This window comes from Eretmochelys imbricata, chromosome 1 (genome assembly GCF_965152235.1).
Source record: "Eretmochelys imbricata isolate rEreImb1 chromosome 1, rEreImb1.hap1, whole genome shotgun sequence".
NCBI classification, from domain to species: domain Eukaryota; kingdom Metazoa; phylum Chordata; order Testudines; family Cheloniidae; genus Eretmochelys; species Eretmochelys imbricata.
Genome location: NC_135572.1, coordinates 7,736,824 through 7,754,213, shown reverse-complemented (window position 1 = coordinate 7,754,213; position 17,390 = coordinate 7,736,824). Strand labels below are relative to the sequence as shown.

The 17,390-nt window shown below is 46.0% G+C and overlaps 1 pseudogene; it reads left to right on the top strand.

Moving 5' to 3' along the window:
- The first annotated feature begins 8,489 nt into the window (after positions 1-8,489).
- LOC144279474 (olfactory receptor 51G2-like) lies at positions 8,490-9,427 on the top strand (annotated as a pseudogene).
- Positions 9,428-17,390: the final 7,963 nt, after the last annotated feature.

Here is a 17,390-nt window from a genome sequence, read left to right as displayed (position 1 = left end):
CTTATTTCATAAGGAGAAAACAGGAGACACCCAGATGCTCGCCAGAGGCCACCCTCGCCCCTCCTGTGCAAGATTGTCCCCTGTGGCTGGAACCCTGCGTCCCTGCCTCCAGCTCTGCCTACCCCATACAGGGAGCGGGCATCTCCATTCGTCTCCAACGAACATTCCTCTGCTCCCCACCGTTTTGACAGGAACAGACGTTTCTCCTGTTAGCACTTACAAAGTCAGCAAGAGCATGTGGGAGAAAAGCCTCTTTTGGAAAAAAATATCAGGTCAGCTGTGACAGGACTTAACTAAGGGACTGTACAAGCCAAAACGGGACCAATGGGCACCCTACCACACACTCAGATGTGATATTGCAGAACTACGAACTATGGTTTGGAGCCTATCACTTAGCTTCTGTACCAAAAGACTGGAGGGTAGCTAATTTTGATGCCAATTTTTAGAAAGGGCTGCAGAGGTGATCCCAGCAATTACAGGCTGGTAAGACTAATTTCAGTTGTGGGCAAACTGGTTAAAACTATAGTAAAGAACAAAATTGTCAGACATAGAGATGAATATAATTTTGGAGGGAAGAGTCAACATAGTTTTTGTAAAGGGAAATCATGCCTCACCAATCTACAAGAATGATCATAGAATCATAGAATATTAGGCATGGAAAAGACTCAGGAGGTTGTCTAGTCCAGTCCCCTCCTGAAAGCAGGACCAACACCAACTAAATCATCCCAGCCAGAGTTTGTCAACCCAGGCCTTAAAAACCTCCAAGGATGGAGATTCCACCACCTCCCTAGGTAACCCATGCCAGTGCCTCACCTCCCTTCTAGTGAAATAGTGTTTACTAATACCCAACCTAGACCTCCCCCACTTCAACCTGAGACCATTGCTCCTTGTTCTGTCAGCTTCCACCACTGAGAACAACCTAGCTGCATCCTCTTTGGAACCGCCCTTCAGGTAGTTGAAGGCTGCTATCAAATGCCCCCCTCACTCTTCTCTTCTGCAGACTAAATAACCCCAGTTCCCTCAGCCTCTCCTCATAAGTCATGTGCCCCAGCCCCCTAATCATTTTCATTGCCCTCCTGTAAACTCTAGATCTTTTTCTGCAGACTTGATGCTTAGCTAGTCAGTCCCCAGCCTATAGTGGTACATGGAACAGATAATCATCAAGTGACCCATCTCCTGTCTCCCAGTTCCCAGCTTCTGGCAAAAGGAGGCTAGGGACACCATCCCTACCAATCTTGGTTAATATCCATTAATAGGCCTATCCTCCAAGTATTTATCTAGTTCTTTTTTTAACCCTGTTATTGTCCTGGCCTTCATGACATCCTCTGGCAAGGAGTTCCACAGGTTGACTGTGTGTTACGTGAAAAAAATACTTCCTTATGTTTGTTTTAAACCTTCTGCCTATTGATTTCATTTCCTGCCACCTAGATCTTGTGTTATGAGGAGGAGTAAATAACACTTCCTTATCTACTTTTTCCATGCCAGTCATGATTTTATAGACCTCTGTTATACCCCCCTTAGTCATCTCTTTTCCAGCTGAAAAGTCCCAGTCTTATTAATCTCTCCTCACATGACAGCCATTCCATTCACCTATTCCTTTTTCTTGCCCTTTTCTGAACCTTTTCCAATATATCTTTTTTGAGATAGGGTAACCACATCTGCACACAGTATTCAAGATGTGGGCATACCATGGATTTATATTTTCTGTCTTATTATCTCTCCTTTTCTTCATGATTCTCAACATTTTGATACGGTTTTTTTTTGACTGTCGCTGCACATTGAGTGGATGTTTTCAGGGAACTCTTCAGAATTACTCCAAGATCTCTTTCTTTAGTGGTAACAGCTAATTTAGTCTCCAGCATCTTATATGTGTAGTTGATATTATGTTTTCCAGTGTGCATAACTTTGCATTTATCAGCATTGAATTTCATCTGCCATTTTGTTGCCCAGTCATGCAATTTTGTGAAATCATTCAGAAGTGCTTTGCAGTCTGCTTGGGACTTAACTATGTTGAGCTGTTTTGTATCATCTGCAAATTTTACCATCTCACTCTTTACCAGTTTTTCCAGATCATTTATGAATATGTTGAATAGGACTAGTCCGAGTACAGATCCCCGGGGGACACCACTATTTACCTCTCTCCATTCTGAAACTATTTATCCCTACCTTTGTTTCCTATCTTTTAAACAGTTACCAATCCATGAGAAGAAATTCCCTACACATAGTAATTTTCCTTCCTGTCAGCTGTTGGAAATGGGCCACCCTGATTCCACTGGCCTCATCAGCATTTTCCTTCCCTAGGAATTCACCCCTTCTTGTCAACTGTTGAGAATAGAACACTTCCACCTGAATTGAATTGGTTCGTTAGCACTGACCCCCCCCCACTTGGTAAGGCAGCTCCCATCTTTTCATGTGCTTTGATACATATTCTGCTTACTGTATTTTTCACTCCAGGCATCTGATGAAGTGGGTTTTAGCCCATAAAAGCTTATGCCCAAATAAATTTGTTAGTCTCTAAGGTGCCACAAGGACTCCTTGTTGTTTTTCCTCTTATCCCCTGACATCTTAATTTGCTTAAGAATCTTTGCTGAGGGACCGTGATAAAACTCAGGACACTATATCCACTGAATGCCACTTGTCCACCAGCTTGTTGACCCCATGAAATGGCCATTGGCCATTATCTCTGAAAATTCGTGGCGATTGGGGGAGGTCCCAGATGATTAGAAAAAGGCAAATAAAGTGCCCGTACTTAAAAAAGAGAAGAAAGAGAACCCAGGGAACTACAGACTGGTCAGCATCACTTCAGTCCCTGGCAAAATCATGGAGCAGGTCCTGCAGGAATCCATTTTGAAGCACTTGGAGGAGAGGAAGGTAATCAGGAACAGTCAACATGGATTCACCAAGGGCAAGTCAATTCTGACCAAACTGATTGCCTTCTATGATGAGATAACTGGCTCTGTGGATATGGGGAAAGCAGTGGACGTGTTATTCCTTGACTTTAGCAAATCTTTTGATATATTCTCCCACAGTATTCTTGTCAGCAAGCTAAAGAAGTAAAGATTGGATGAATGGACTATAAGGTGGATAGATTGTCCGGCTCAATGGATAGTGATCAACGGCTCGATGTCTCGATGACAATAAGATTCGGGAGAGGTAGATATGCTGGAGGGTAGGGATAGGTCCCAGAGTGACCTAGACAAATTGCAGGATTGGGCCAAAAGACATCTAATGAGGCTAAACAAGGACAAATGCAGAGTCCTGTACTTAGTAAGGAGGAATCCCAGGCACTGCTACAGGCTAGGGACTGACTGGCTAAGCAGCAATTTTGCGAAAAAGAACCTGGGGGTTACAGGGGATGAGAAGCTGGATATGAGTCAGCAGTGTGCCCTTGTTGTCAAGAAGGACAAAGGCATATTGGGCTGTATTAGTAGGAGCATTGCAAGCAGAGGGAGGTGATTATTCCTCTCTATTCATCACTGGTGAGGCCACGTCTGGCGTATTGCGTCCAGTTTTGGTTCCCCCCACTACAGAAGGGATGTGAACAAATTGGAGATAGTCCAGTGGAGGGCAAAGAAAATAATTAGGGGGCCTGGGGCGCATGACCTCTGAGGAGAGGCCAAATGAACTGGACATATTTTACCTGCAGAGGTGGGGATTTGAAGGGGGAATTATACCACCTTTCAACTACCTGAAGGGGGGTTCCAAAGAGGATGGAGCTCAGCTATTCTCAGCGGTGGCAGCTGACAGAACAAGGAGCAATGGTCTCAAGTTGCAGTGGGGGAGGTCTAGGTTGGATATTGGGAAACACTGTTTTAGTAGGGGGGAGGTGAAGCACCGGAATGGGTTACCTAGGGAGGTGGTGGAATCTCCATCCTTGGAGGTTTTTAAGGCCCGTCTTAACAAAGCCCTGGCTGGGATGATTTAGTTGGTGTTGGTCCTGCTTTAAGCAGGGGATAGGACTAGATGAAGTTCAGAGGTCCCTTCCACCTGAATCTTCTGTGATTCTATGATTCTATGATCATCATTACCACTCAGCTGCCCTCGAGGTAGCCTTGAGACTAATTGGAGCCATAAACAGTGATGACAAGCCCGGAGTCCAGGAGCAGAGCCTGCAGCAGGGCGGGCACTGTAGTCCAGTTGGGTAGCATCTCCACAAATCCCCTGTGATTTGGCCTCCTGCAGTTTGCCATTGGCCATGACGGGGTTAAAGCTGATGTGCATGAAACCAAGAAGCTGAGATTCCCTGATGGCCAAGTGGCCCCCAGGGGAATGTGCCGGCATCTTCATAAAGACACCTGCCTCCCCGTCTGAACAGAGACTGCCTGCCGCCTGTGCTACCCCTCCATTGACTCCTTGTCCTTTTGGGTGAAGACTTCTGGTGTCAGCAGCTCCACGCCGAGCAGGAACTGGGTACATTGGCAGGTTTCAATGTCTTTAAAACGTGAAGTGAAGAGGAAAGGCTGGAAACTGTTTCCATTGTCAGATGTTCTGCGGCAGAGGACTCAGCGGGGCTATCGGGGTGACTCAGTGAGGGGGCTGAAGGGCAGACATCGCTAGATAGCTTGGGAACCCCTCCCCCACATCTGCTCAATTTTAATTTAATGTAATTTAATTTAATTTGATTAATAATATTAATACTAATTAATTACAAATATTAATAGTATGGATTTTAGGCTTGCCAATCTGTTTGATCAGAAGATAGAAGTTCTTGTTCTAAATCAGGCTCCACAGAACTTACAAAGGATTCTTGGGTTATGACAGGAAGCTCACGCTGAGACAGATATAGCCTTAAAGACTTTTTCTTAAAATCAATAATAGTAAGTCAATGGTAAAATACTCAGAGTTTCAAAGTTACAATTGCATTACTGCTATTCAAAAGATACGTTTGATAATATGGTATTATATGCAACAAAGCTTTGGTTAATATACTCACACCCTTCCTTGATAACCTGGTGGTAAGAGACAGAGGAACAGCCTTGCGGTTCAGGTTTCTCAATTCTTGAGTGAGGGATGCAGTCCATAGGAGACACATATTCTATGAGCTATTGAAGCGAACTTAGGGTTTACTTAACTAAGTTAAACTTAAAATCAAAACCTAATAAACAAAGAATAAATCTTAGGGAAACCAAGCTTCGCCTATTTCCTTTGAAACTTAAAGTTTAAGAAGAACAAGTATAGCCTAATAATAGTAGCAGTCATTGCAAATCGATAGAATAGATAGAGAGAGATAGAGTAGAAATTGAATAAGTAAGAATAGAAAGTGGAGTACTCTGTCGAGGTGGGTCACCTCTTTTTTGGGCAAATTGCTGGAAATCCTTCCTCCTATGCCCAAATTTCATTCCTCACCCACAAAATGTTAGGGCATATTTCCATTTCCTGACTGGCTGGGGGCTCCAGCATTTCTATACTGTAGCTATCCCTCAGAGTTACAGGGCTACCAGTATCTCTGTCCCCTCTCTGGTCTTTGAGTGCCAGACGTCAGGCCTTGTAGTCTTCCCTCTCATGGGGTGGAATCCCACGATTCTCCCACCCTCAGACTAGGCTCTGGGCTACAACACACTGCGGGTCAACTGTGCTTGGCGAGCAGGTCCGAGTGTCTGTGGTTCTCCCCTCTGGGAGTCTGTGTCCAGTGGTGAGATGAGTGACCAGCCAGCCTTCGAGAACCAAAATACTGTTGAATCCGAACAGCAGGAAGAAAGTGGAACATGGGAGAATCAGAGGGTTTTAAAACAGCAATCTGTACAGATCTCTGACCCCAAGCCCTTCTGCTCTGATGGGGACCGAGACAGGATGAGGACCTTCAGACTTCCCAGCAGTGTCTGTGCCTGTCAGTCTGAAGAGATTCTCACAACAGCTGCCCCATCTCTGGACAGACTGACAGAACTGGCAAAACAAGCTGTGGAATGCGGCTGGAACTCAGAAACGGGCTCTTCCCAGCTTGTAGCTTCTCTTGACCTCCCTGGGGTGGGGACTGAGCGATGGCTTTTCCTGAGCTATTGCTTCCCTTCTTGCTTGTTTTCCAGCAGCCTGCTATGAAACTAGGAAGATCCATATTGGCTTCACCCAATAGAGCCATAATATAAACATCCCAAATGTTAACACAGTATAGCTCTGCAGCAAACATCCCAAGAACTGGGTTTAACATACACATTCATTATGGCAGCTCAGCTCCATGTCTGTCATAATGCTGTTCCCAGATGCCACATAGTTTATGAATACAGGACAGAGACAGTCAAAGTGCAAGCGAGAAAGAGAGCAATTAATTACTTTCATGTGGGAAATGAAGTTCCATTTCCATGAATACTCATGCATTTGACTTTCAAATCCACTTCCTGCAAACCCTTTATTTAGGTCAGAAGGGACAATTATATTTATTTATTTATTTATTTATATTTATTTATTTATTTATTTATTTATAAATAAATTATATTTATTTACCTTTATTTAGATCAGAAGGGACAATTATGATCATCTCATCTGACCTCCTGCACAATGCAGGCCACAGAATTTCACCCACCACTCCTGCAAAAAACCTTTCACCTATGTCTGAGCTATTGAAGTCCTCAAATCGTACTTTAAAGAATTCAAGAAGCAGAGAATCCTCCATCAAGTGACCTGTGCCCCATGATATAGAGGAAGGTGAAAAACCCCCAGGGCCTCTTCCAATCTGACCTGGAGGAAAATTCCTTCCTGACCCCAAACATGGTGATCAGCTAAACCCTGAGCATAAGAGCAAGATTCACCAGCCAGGTACTATAGAAAATTCTTTCCTGGGTTTCTCAGATCCCACCCCATCTAATATCCCATCACAGGCCATTGGGTCTATTTACCATGAATATTTAATTACCAAAACCATATTATCCCATCATACCATCTCCTCCATAAACTTATCGAGTTTAATCTTAAAGCCAGACAGACCTTTTGCCCCCACTACTTCCCTTGGAAGTCTATTCCAAAACTTTACTCCTCTGATGGTTAGAAACCTTTGTCTAATTTCAAGTCTAAACTTCCTGGTGACCAGTTTATATCCATTTGTTCTTGTGTCCACTTTGGTACTGAGCTTAAATAATTCCTCTCCCTCTCCGGTATTTATCCCTCTTATATATTTATAGAGAGCAATCATATCTCCCCTCAACCTTCTTTTAGTTAGGCGAAAGAAGCCAAGCTCATTGAGTCTCCTTTCATAAGACAAGTTTTCCATTCCTCGGATCATCCTACTAGCCCTTCTTTGTACCTGTTCCAGTTTGAATGCATCCTTCTTAAACATGGGAGACCAGAACTGCACACAGTATTCCAGGTGAGGTCTCACCAGTGCCTTGTATAACGATACTAAAACCTCCTTATCCCAACTGGAAATACCTCTCCTGATGTATCCCAAGATCGCATGAGCTTTTTTCACGGCCATATGATATTGGCGGCTCATAGTCATCCTATGATTAACCAAAACTTCAAGGTCCTTCTCCTTCTCCGTTACTTCTAATTGATGAGTCCCCAGCTTATAACAAAAATTCTTGTTATTAATCCCTAAATGCATGACCTTACATTTCTCACTATTCAATTTTGTCCTATTACTATTACTCCAGTTTACAAGGTTAAACAGATCCTCACATAGGATATTTCTGTCCTTCTCTAAATTGACAATACCTCCCATTTTTGTATCATTCACAAACTTTATTAGCACACTCCCAGTTTTTGTGCCAAGGTCAGTAATAAAAAGATTAAATAAGATTGGTCTCCAAACCCATCCTTGAGGAACTCCACTGGTAACCTACCTCCAGCCTGACAGTTCATCTTTCAGTAGGACCCTTTGTAGTCTGCCCTTTAACCAATTCCTTATCCACCTTTCAATTTTCCTATTGATCCCCATCTTACCCAATTTAGCTCATAATTCCCTATGTGGCATGCTATCAAACGCCTTACTGAAATCTAGGTAAATTAGATCCACTGCGTTTCCTTTGTCTAAAAAGTGTGTTACTTTCTCAAAGAAGGAGATCAGGTTGGTTTGGCACGATCTACCTTTTGTAAAACCATGTTGTATTTTGTCCCATTTACCATTGATTTCAATGTCCTTAACTTCAAAATTGTCTCCAAGACCTTGCATACTACAGATGTAAGTATTCTAAACCTTCCTGATTTACATGACAAAATATGTCTAACTAGTGGATGTCAGGGAGAAACTTTCCCTTGGATCAGAGTATCCCTTAGTTCCCTATTGCAGGGCTTCTTCCACCTTCCTTTGCAGCATCTCGTAACGCCTACTGGAGACTTGGCTAGACAGACTGTAGGTCTGATCCAGTCTGGCAGTGCCTACCTTCCTATTGGGGGCATAAATCCATGACAATGTTTTTGCTGATTTTCCCTTGAGGTCCTGAGAATCCCTCGACTTGCACTGAGAGCAGAAAGATTTCTCGCTAACTATCACGTAGTCTTCTCTTCTATTTATTTTCAGGAAGAAAAGTTCAAAACTCCCCAGACCTGCCCAGTACATTATGTCAGCTGTCAATGACACTCAATTCAACTCTGTAATGTTCCTTCTCACCAGGATACCTGGGCTGGAAGATAGATCCACCTCTGGATCTCTATCCCCTTCTGCTTCATGTATGTTCTTTCAATCGTAGGAAATTCAGTCATTCTGTTCATTATAAAAACAGATCCAAGCCTCCATGAGCCCATGTACATTTTCCTTTCCATGTTGGCCGTCACAGACCTTGCCTTATCCATAACCACCATACCGACGATACTGGGCATATACTTGTTTAACTCTAGGAGAATCAGCCTCGAGGCCTGTTTTGCCCAGATGTTCCTCATCCAGTCGCTTTCAAAAATTGAGTCCTTTGTCCTCTTGTTGATGGCCTTTAATCGCTTCATCGCAATTTATAACTCACAGAGATATACCTCCATCTTAACTCCACTGAGAATATCCAAGATGGGCCTGGTGGCTGTGGTGAGATCGGTGGCCCTAATACTCCCACTGCCCATTCTCCTGAAAAGGTTCCAGTACTGTCGAGATAATGTCCTCTCCCATTCCTACTGCCTGCACCAGGACATCATGAAGGCGGCTTGTTCAGACACCTCAGTGAACAGCATCTATGGCTTGTTTGTTAAAGTCATGACAGATGGATTGGACTCCTTCCTCATCTTCCTCTCTTATGTGATGATCCTCAAAACAGTGCTGAGTATCGCATCCCACAGAGAGTGCCTCAGGGCCCTGAACACCTGTGTCTCCCATCTCTGCGCTGTCGTGCTCTTCTACATATCAGACATTGGCCTGTCTTTGACACACAGATTTGGAAATAGCTCTACTTACTTGCTTCAGATTATCCTGGGTTACATCTACCTGCTGGTCCCACCCCTGATGAACCCAATTGTGTACAGTGTGAAAAGCAAACACCTGCGTGAGAGGATAATCAGGGCATTTGTCAAGTGAAGGGTCAGTTCATCACCTGGCTCCAGTGCTGGTGACATGGGGGAGGAAAAAGTTGAGCGATGGGCATGGCCACGAATTCCATCCTGGATCCTCTTCCCACGAAGCCCTTTCCTCTGCCCCATCTCTTCTCCGAAGACCACACCTCTCCTATTCCCCTTTACCCGAGACTCTGCCCCCTTAGCCAGAGTCAGGCCTTGCTTAGAGTTGCACAGGGAACCAGAGTCACTGTGAATTGCCCTACACCCTCTACATTTTATCCCCCAGGATGTACAAGTCAGGGAATGTGGAGAGTCTTGGGCTCCCCACAGCAACCTTTGGACCCAGGGCAGCTCTTACAATGGCCCGACTCTGGCCTGGCTCAGAGGCAGAGCCTTGGGGAAAGTGGAGGAGCAAGAGGGTGGGCTTCGTGAGAAGATATAGGTCAGAGGATAGGGCTTCAGGGGAAAAAGGAGAGTAGGGTCTGAACCAATGCTGACTGTAGTAATCAGGACCGTGGGGGTGATCCTGAGTGCAGGAGAAGGCTGGGGCTGGAGGGTAAGAGACCTTGTGTTTTGGAGAAGACTAAATAAATGCAACCCCACAAAGGGGGCTCTTGTTTTAAGTGTCCGAGGCTGACAGTAAGTGATTGCAAGGACCATATAGGGATGGGCAGGGTTCCTTCAGGGCCACCTCAGACCCCAAGAGGCACTCTGGGAAGGTTCCATCCGCAGGGCTTGGCCATAGTGGGCTGTGCTCTTCGAAGTTGTTACCAATGGGCAGATGTCATCCCAGTCCCTAGGCTGCTCTAAACTCTGCTGATGGAGGGAGAAAACAGGCCAGTGAATAAAACCCCTGTAACTGGCCCATGGCCATCCACACTCTATACAGCGCAGGGGGGAGGTCTGCTGGTGCAGCAGAGAATGCAACCAGGCCTGTCACCACTCAGGTGTCTGAAAGGCTGGTCCTGTTCTCTGGGCACGGCTCTGCAACTCCAGACAGCTGCGTTTGATTCCCAGGCCGTGACTGTGGACAAGCCATTGGATATCTCTGCACAGGTGGATAATAGCCTTGCCCTGCCTCACAACGGTGGTGGGAGGATAAATACATTCAGTGCAGTTCGATACTCTGAGACCCTAAGATCAGGTCTGTGTCAGGGTTCCACAGAGCAACACCTCTGACATTTGTCTATAAAAGGCCTCTTACCACAACCTCCTGTGACAGCTGTCTTCTGGGAAGCCCCATGACTCCAGCCCCTTAGTATCTGTGGCAGATGTGGGGGCGACAGTGAAGGTTAAGTAGTGGATTTCTGAGGGAAATGTTGGAGTGTCCCAGGGAGGTTCAGCACAGTCACAGAACCAGTGGTTGTAAGCCATTGAGGCTAAATGGGTCTCACTACCAAACTATGGATCAATGGCCTTGGGGGCCTCCTCTTTGATTGTCTGGTTGAGAGAAAGCAGTCTGAGGGCAAAGGTCAGCTTCACACCTAGGCCCTGTAACACAGACGCGGCTGAGCACTATGGTGGCTGCGCCTAGGCTCACACAGGTTTCAGCAAAGGCTGCTTCCAACTGAAAAGGAAAGACAGATGGGACGATGCTCTAAGAGCCACAGGGAAACTAGGCTGGGTCCCAAGAGCTTCTTGTCTTCCCAAAAGAATGTAAGTTGGGCCAGTTCTGTTTGCTACTAAAGCTCCTCATTTCAAGGAGGCTGGGGGTGACTATGTAGCTCTGGTCACAAGTAAGAGTCTCAAGTGTCCATTCAGTGCTGCTGGGTGATAAGCTTTTATCATCGATGGGATGTTGTTCCTAGCTCACACAGTGGGACAATTAAAAACATCAGGATCCAAGAACAGCCATAGTGGGTCAGACAAATGTTCCATCTAACCCAGTGTCCTTTCTTCCAATAGTGGCCAATGCCAGGTGCCCCAGAGGGAATGAACAGAATAGGGAATCATCAAGTGATCCTTCTCCTGTCGTCCATTGCCAGCCTCTGGGAAACATAAGCGAGATATACCATCCCTTCCCATCCTGGCTAATAGGCATTGAAGGGCCTTTCCTCCACTAATTTATCTAGTTCTTTTTTGATCCCTGTTATAATCGTGGCCTTCACTAAATCCTCTGGCAAGGAGTTCCATAGGGTGGCTGCGTTGTATAAAGAGATACTTCCTTTTGTTGTTTTAAACCTTCTCCCTATTAGTTTCATTTGGTGACCCTAGTTCTCGTGTTATGAGAAGAAGTAAATAACATATCCCTATGTACTTTCTCCACACCTGTTATTATTACATTGTGAGATTCCTCTCATGACAGGAAAGGATCTGGTTTACAGCATAAAGAGTCCATAAGTAATGGTTTCACTGTGAAAGTCTTGAGCCTTCTAGGCCAGCATATATTCTTGTTGAGTGATTGGAAGCATTCAGAATAGCAACTTTCTTCAGTTGCATCCAAAATAGAAATTCACTCAAGACAATAAATGATAGGTTTCTAGAAGTTAAGGAAAGAAGGGACCATTAGATTATCGAATCTGACCTCCTGGAGACTTTCTCCCAGTTTACTCCCATATTGAGCCCAATGACTTGTATCTGACTAAAGCATCACTTCTGTTCCTCTAAAGCGTATCTTTTAGGAAGGCATGTAATATTGGTTTGGAGACATCAGGAGAATCCACAACGTCCTTTGAGAGTTTGTTCCCCTGGTTAATGACCAACACAGTCAAAAATATGTATGCCAGTGTGCTGCAGGAGTGAACAAAGCAAATGAGACCCTAGAATGTGTGAGGCGAGATAGGGAAGTAGTAGGTTCCTTATAACAGACACTGGTCAGACTTCCTCTGGCAAACTATGTAAAATTCTGGTCATGCGTATTACAGAAAGAAGAATTCAGACTGGAACAGGTGCAAAGAAGGGCTCCTAGGATGGTCAGGGCAATGGAGGTCCCAGCTTTTGGAGGAGACTGGAAGAATTTGGCTGGTTCAGCATAAGACAATGCAGGCTGCATGGGGATCAGATTGCTCTATAAATACATCTGGTCGGGAAAGGGGGAAACACCAGGAAGGGAGCCAAGCTCCTGAAGCTAAAGGACAGCATTCGCACAAGAACAAATGAGAAGAAACTGGCCAAAAGCAAACTGAGGCTGGAAATGAGAAGTTGGTTTCTGAGCATTAGAGTAGGGAGGTTCTGAAACAGCTGCCCAACAGAAAGGTGGGGAAACAACGTTTGAAGATAGAGTTTGACAGGTTTATGCACTGGGTTAATTGGCAGGCTCGCCTGCCATAAAAGGGGACTGGGCTCATTGACCCAGGAGGTCCCTTCCAGTCTCATGTCCCTATGGATCACATTAGCCCATTCTGAGTCCCACTGGGAGCTCCTGTGGAATTGCTTGTCCACTAAGACCCTGCTCTGTGCCCTGGCCAATGGATCTGTCCCTCAGGAGATTCAGGAGAAAGCATGACTCAGCCTTATTGTCTGGAAAAGGAATTGTTCTTGGGTTCCTGTTTAGTGTTGTCCCAGGAGTGTAATTGCGTGAGTTTCTGGTAATCGCAGCATTCTGAGCTGCCAGCTGCCCCCACTCAGTCACTTGCCCCAGAGAGGAAGGATGGTTCAGGGTTAAAGTGCGAACCTGGGGCTCCTAAGAAGTGGCTTCAGTTCCATGCTCTTACAAAAGACTTCTTCTGTGACTTTGGGCAACTCACTTAGTCCATCTGGTCCTCTGCAATATGAGTTTTAATCCGGCTCAATGTAAAGGTGTACATCTAGGAAGAAGGGATGCTACCCATCCCTCTTAGATGGGGGTTTCATAACTGGGAAGCAGTGATCCTCAAAAAGACTTGGGGGGTCACAGTGGTTAATCAGCTGAACATGAGCTCCTACTGTGACACTAAGAATGAAAAAGCTAGTGCAATCCAGGATGTACAAGCAAGGGAATCTCGAGTTTGAGCAAAGGTTATTTTTCCTCTATATTTGGCACTGTTGCAACCACTGCTGTAATGTTGTGTCCAGTTCATTTGTCTCCAGTTCAAGAAAGACATTGATAAATTGAAGACAGTTCAGAGAAGAACCATGCGAATGAACTGAAAGCAATGGCAGACAATTGTTTCACGCCTTTTTTCCTGAGTTACCTGTGCAGACGCCAGACTACGGCAAGCATGGAGCCCGCTCAGATCACTTTGGCAATTAGGAGCACATTAAACACCACGCGTATTATCCAGCAGTATATGCAGCACCAGAACCTGCCAAAGCGAAACCGGGCGAATAGGTGACATCAGCACGGTGACGAGAGTGATGCGGACATGGACACAGACTTCTCTCAAAACATGGGCCCTGGCAATGCAGTCATCACGGTGCTAATGGGGCAGGTTCATGCCCTGGAACGCCGATTCTGGGCCTGGGAAACAAGCACAGACTGGTGGGAACGCATGGGGTTGCAGGTCTGGGATGATTCCCAGTGGCTATGAAACTTTTGCATGCATAAGGCACTTTCATGGAACTTTGTGACTTGCTTTCCCCTGCGCGGAAGTGCATGAATACCAAGATGAGAGCAGCCCTCACAGTTGAGAAGCTGGAGTGGGCAAATCTACTGTGGGGTCTGCTGTGATGCAAGAAGCCAACACAATCAAAGATCTGCTGATATCAAGGGTAGTGACCATGGCAAATGTGCAGGTCATAGAGGATGGCTTTGCTGCAATGGGATTCCCTAACGGTGGTAGGGCGATAGACGGAACCCATATCCCTATCTTGGCACCAGATCACCAAGCTGGCGAGTACATGAACCACAAGGGGTACTTTTCAATGGTGCTGTAAGCACTGGTGGATCACAAGGGACGTTTCATCAACATCAACGTGGGTTGGCCGGGAAAGGTACATGACGTTTGCATCTTCAAGAACTCTGGTCTGTTTCAAAAGCTGCAGGAAGGGACTTTCTTCCCAGACCAGAAAATAACCGTTGGGGATGTTGAAATGCCTATAGTTATCCTTGGGGACCCAGCTTACCCCTTAATGCCCTGGCTCATGAAGCTGTACACAGGCAGCCTGGACAATAGTCAGGAGCTGTTCAACTACAGGCTGAGCAAGTGCAAAATGGTGGTAGAATGTTTAAAAGCGCGCTGGCGCAGTTTACTGACTGGGTTAGACCTCAGAGAAACCAATCTTCCCACTGTTACTACTGCTTACTGTGTGCTCCACAATATCTGTTAGAGTAAGGGGGAGACATTTATGGTGGAGTGGAACGTTGAGGCAAATCGTCTGGCTGCTGGTTACACGCAGCCAGACACCAGAGCGGTTCGAAGAGCACAGGAGGGTGCGGTGCACATCAGAGAAGCTTTGAAAACCAGTTTTATGACTGTCCAGGCTGTGGTGTGAAAGTTCTGTTTGTTTCTCCTTGATGAAACCCCCTGCTCCTTGGTTCACTCTTCTTCGCTGTAAGCTAACCACCCTGCCCTCCTTCGTTCGATCACCGCTTCCAGAGGCAATAAAGAAATTGTTGCTTCACTTTCATGCATTCTTTATTAATTCATCACACAAATAGGGGGAACACTGCCAAGGTAGCCTGGGATGGGTGGTGGAGGAGGGAAGGACAAGGCCACACAGCACTTTAAAAGTATAAAACTTTAAAACTTATTGAATGCCAGGCTTCTGTTGCTTGGGCAATCCTCTGGGGTGGAGTGGCTGGGTGGCCGGAGGCTCCCCCACCGCATTCTTCGGCATCTGGATGAGGAGGCTATGGAACTTGGGGAGGAGGGCGGTTGGTTACAGAGGGGCTGTAGTGGCGGTCTGTGCTCCTGCTGCCTTTCCTGCAGCTCAGCCATACGCTGGAGCATATAGGTTTGATCCTCCAGCAGCCTCAGCATTGAATCCTGCCTCCTCTCGTCATGCTGCTGCCACCTTTCAGCTTCAGCCCTCTCTTCAGGCAGCCACTTACTCTCCTCAGCCCGCCATCTCTCCTCCTGGTCATATTGTGCTTTCCTGCACTCTGACATCGTCTGCCTCCACGCATTCGTCTGTGCTCTGTCAGTGTGGAAGGACAGCATGAGCTCACAGAACATTTCATTACAAGTGTTTTTTTTTCACCTTCTACTCTTCACTAGCCTCTGGGAAGCAGAAGATCCTGTGATCCTTGAAACACATGCAGCTGGTGGAGAAAAAAAAAGGGACAGTGGTATTGAAAAAGACACATTTTATAGAACAATGGGTACACTCTTTCAGGGTAAACCTTGCTGTTAACATTACATGCACAGCACATGTGCTTCCGTTCCAAGGTCGAATTTTGCCTCCCACCAGTGCGTGGCTAGCCGCTTCCCCTGCCCCCCTCCCGTGGCTAACAGCGGGGAACATTTCTGTTCGGGCACAGGCAAACAGCCCAGCAGAAACGGGCACCTCTGAATGTCCCCTTAAGAAATGCACCCTATTTCAACCAGGTGATCATGAATGATATCACTCTCCTGAGGATAACACAGAGAGATAAAGAACGGATGTTGTTTGAAATGCCAGCAAACATACCCTGCAATGCTTTGTTCTACAATGATTCCGGAGTAGGTGCTACTGGCTTGGTGTGGTAAAGTGTCCTACCATGGTGGACGGAATAAGGCTGCCCTCCCCAGAAACCTTTTGCAAAGGCTTTGGGAGTACATCCAGGAGAGCCGAAAAGACCAGGGCAAATTAATCATTCAACATGCTTGCTTTTAAACCATGAATAGTAGTTTAAAAGGTACACTCACCAGAGGTCCCTTCTGTGCCTGGCGGCTCTGGGAGGCAGCCTTTAGTGGGTTCGGGGGCTACTGGCTCCAGGTCCAGGGTGAGAAACTGTTCCTGGCTGTCGGGAAAACCGGTTTCTCCGCTTGCTTGCTGTGAGCTATCTACAACTTCATCATCATCATCATCTTTCTTGTCCCCAAAACCCGATTTTGTGTTGCCTCCATCTCCTTTGAAGGAGTCAAACAACAAGGCTGGGGTAGTGGAGTCTGAACCCCCTAAAATGGCATGCAGCTCATCATAGAAGTGGCATGTTTGGGGCTCTGACCCTGAGCGGCTGTTTGCCTCTCTGGTTTTCTGTTAGGCTTGCCTCAGCTCCTTAAGTTTCACGCGGCACTGCTTCGGGCCCTTGTTATGTCCTCTGTCCTTCATGCCCTGGGAGATTTTGACAAATGTTTTGGCTTTTCAAAAACTGGAACGGAGTTCTGATAGCACAGATTCCTCTCCCGATACAGCAATCAGATCCCGTACCTCCCGTTCGGTCCATGCTGGAGCTCTTTTGCAATTCTGGGACTCCATCGTGGTCACCTCTGCTGATGAGCTCTGCATGGTCACCTCTGCTGATGAGCTCTGTACTCACATGCAGCTTGCCATGCTGTCCAAACCGGAAATTGAAATTCCAATGTTTGCGGGCCTTTTCCTGTCTACATGGCCAGTGCATCTGAGTTGAGAGTGCTGTCCACAGCGGACACAATGGAGCACTCTGGGGTAGCTCCCAGAGGCCAATGCCTTCTAATTGCATGCACAATATGCCAAATTCGACCCAGTAAGGCCGATTTCAGCACTAATCCCCTTGTCAGTGGTGGAGTAAGGAAATCATTTTTAAGAGCCCTTTAAGTGGAAAAAAAGGGCTTCATTGTGTGGACGGTGCAGGGTTAAATCCAATTAATGCTGCTAAATTTGACCTCAACTCCTAGTTTAGACCAGGGCTTAGAGTGATAGACTGAAGGAGCTCAATGTATTTAGCATAAGGAAGAGTAGGTTAAGGGGTGATTTAATCACCATCTGTAAGTGCCTGCATGTGGACCATATACTTAACATTGGGCTCTTCAATCTACCAGAGAAAGTTATAACAGGATCCAGTGGCTGGAAGTTGAAGCTAGACACATTCAAACTGGAACTTAGGTGTAATATTTTCTAACAATGAGAGTAGTTAAGCATTGGATGAATTTACCGAGGGCTGTAGTAGATTTGCCATCGCTGACAATTGTTACATCAAGTCAGGATGTAGTTCTAACAGCTCT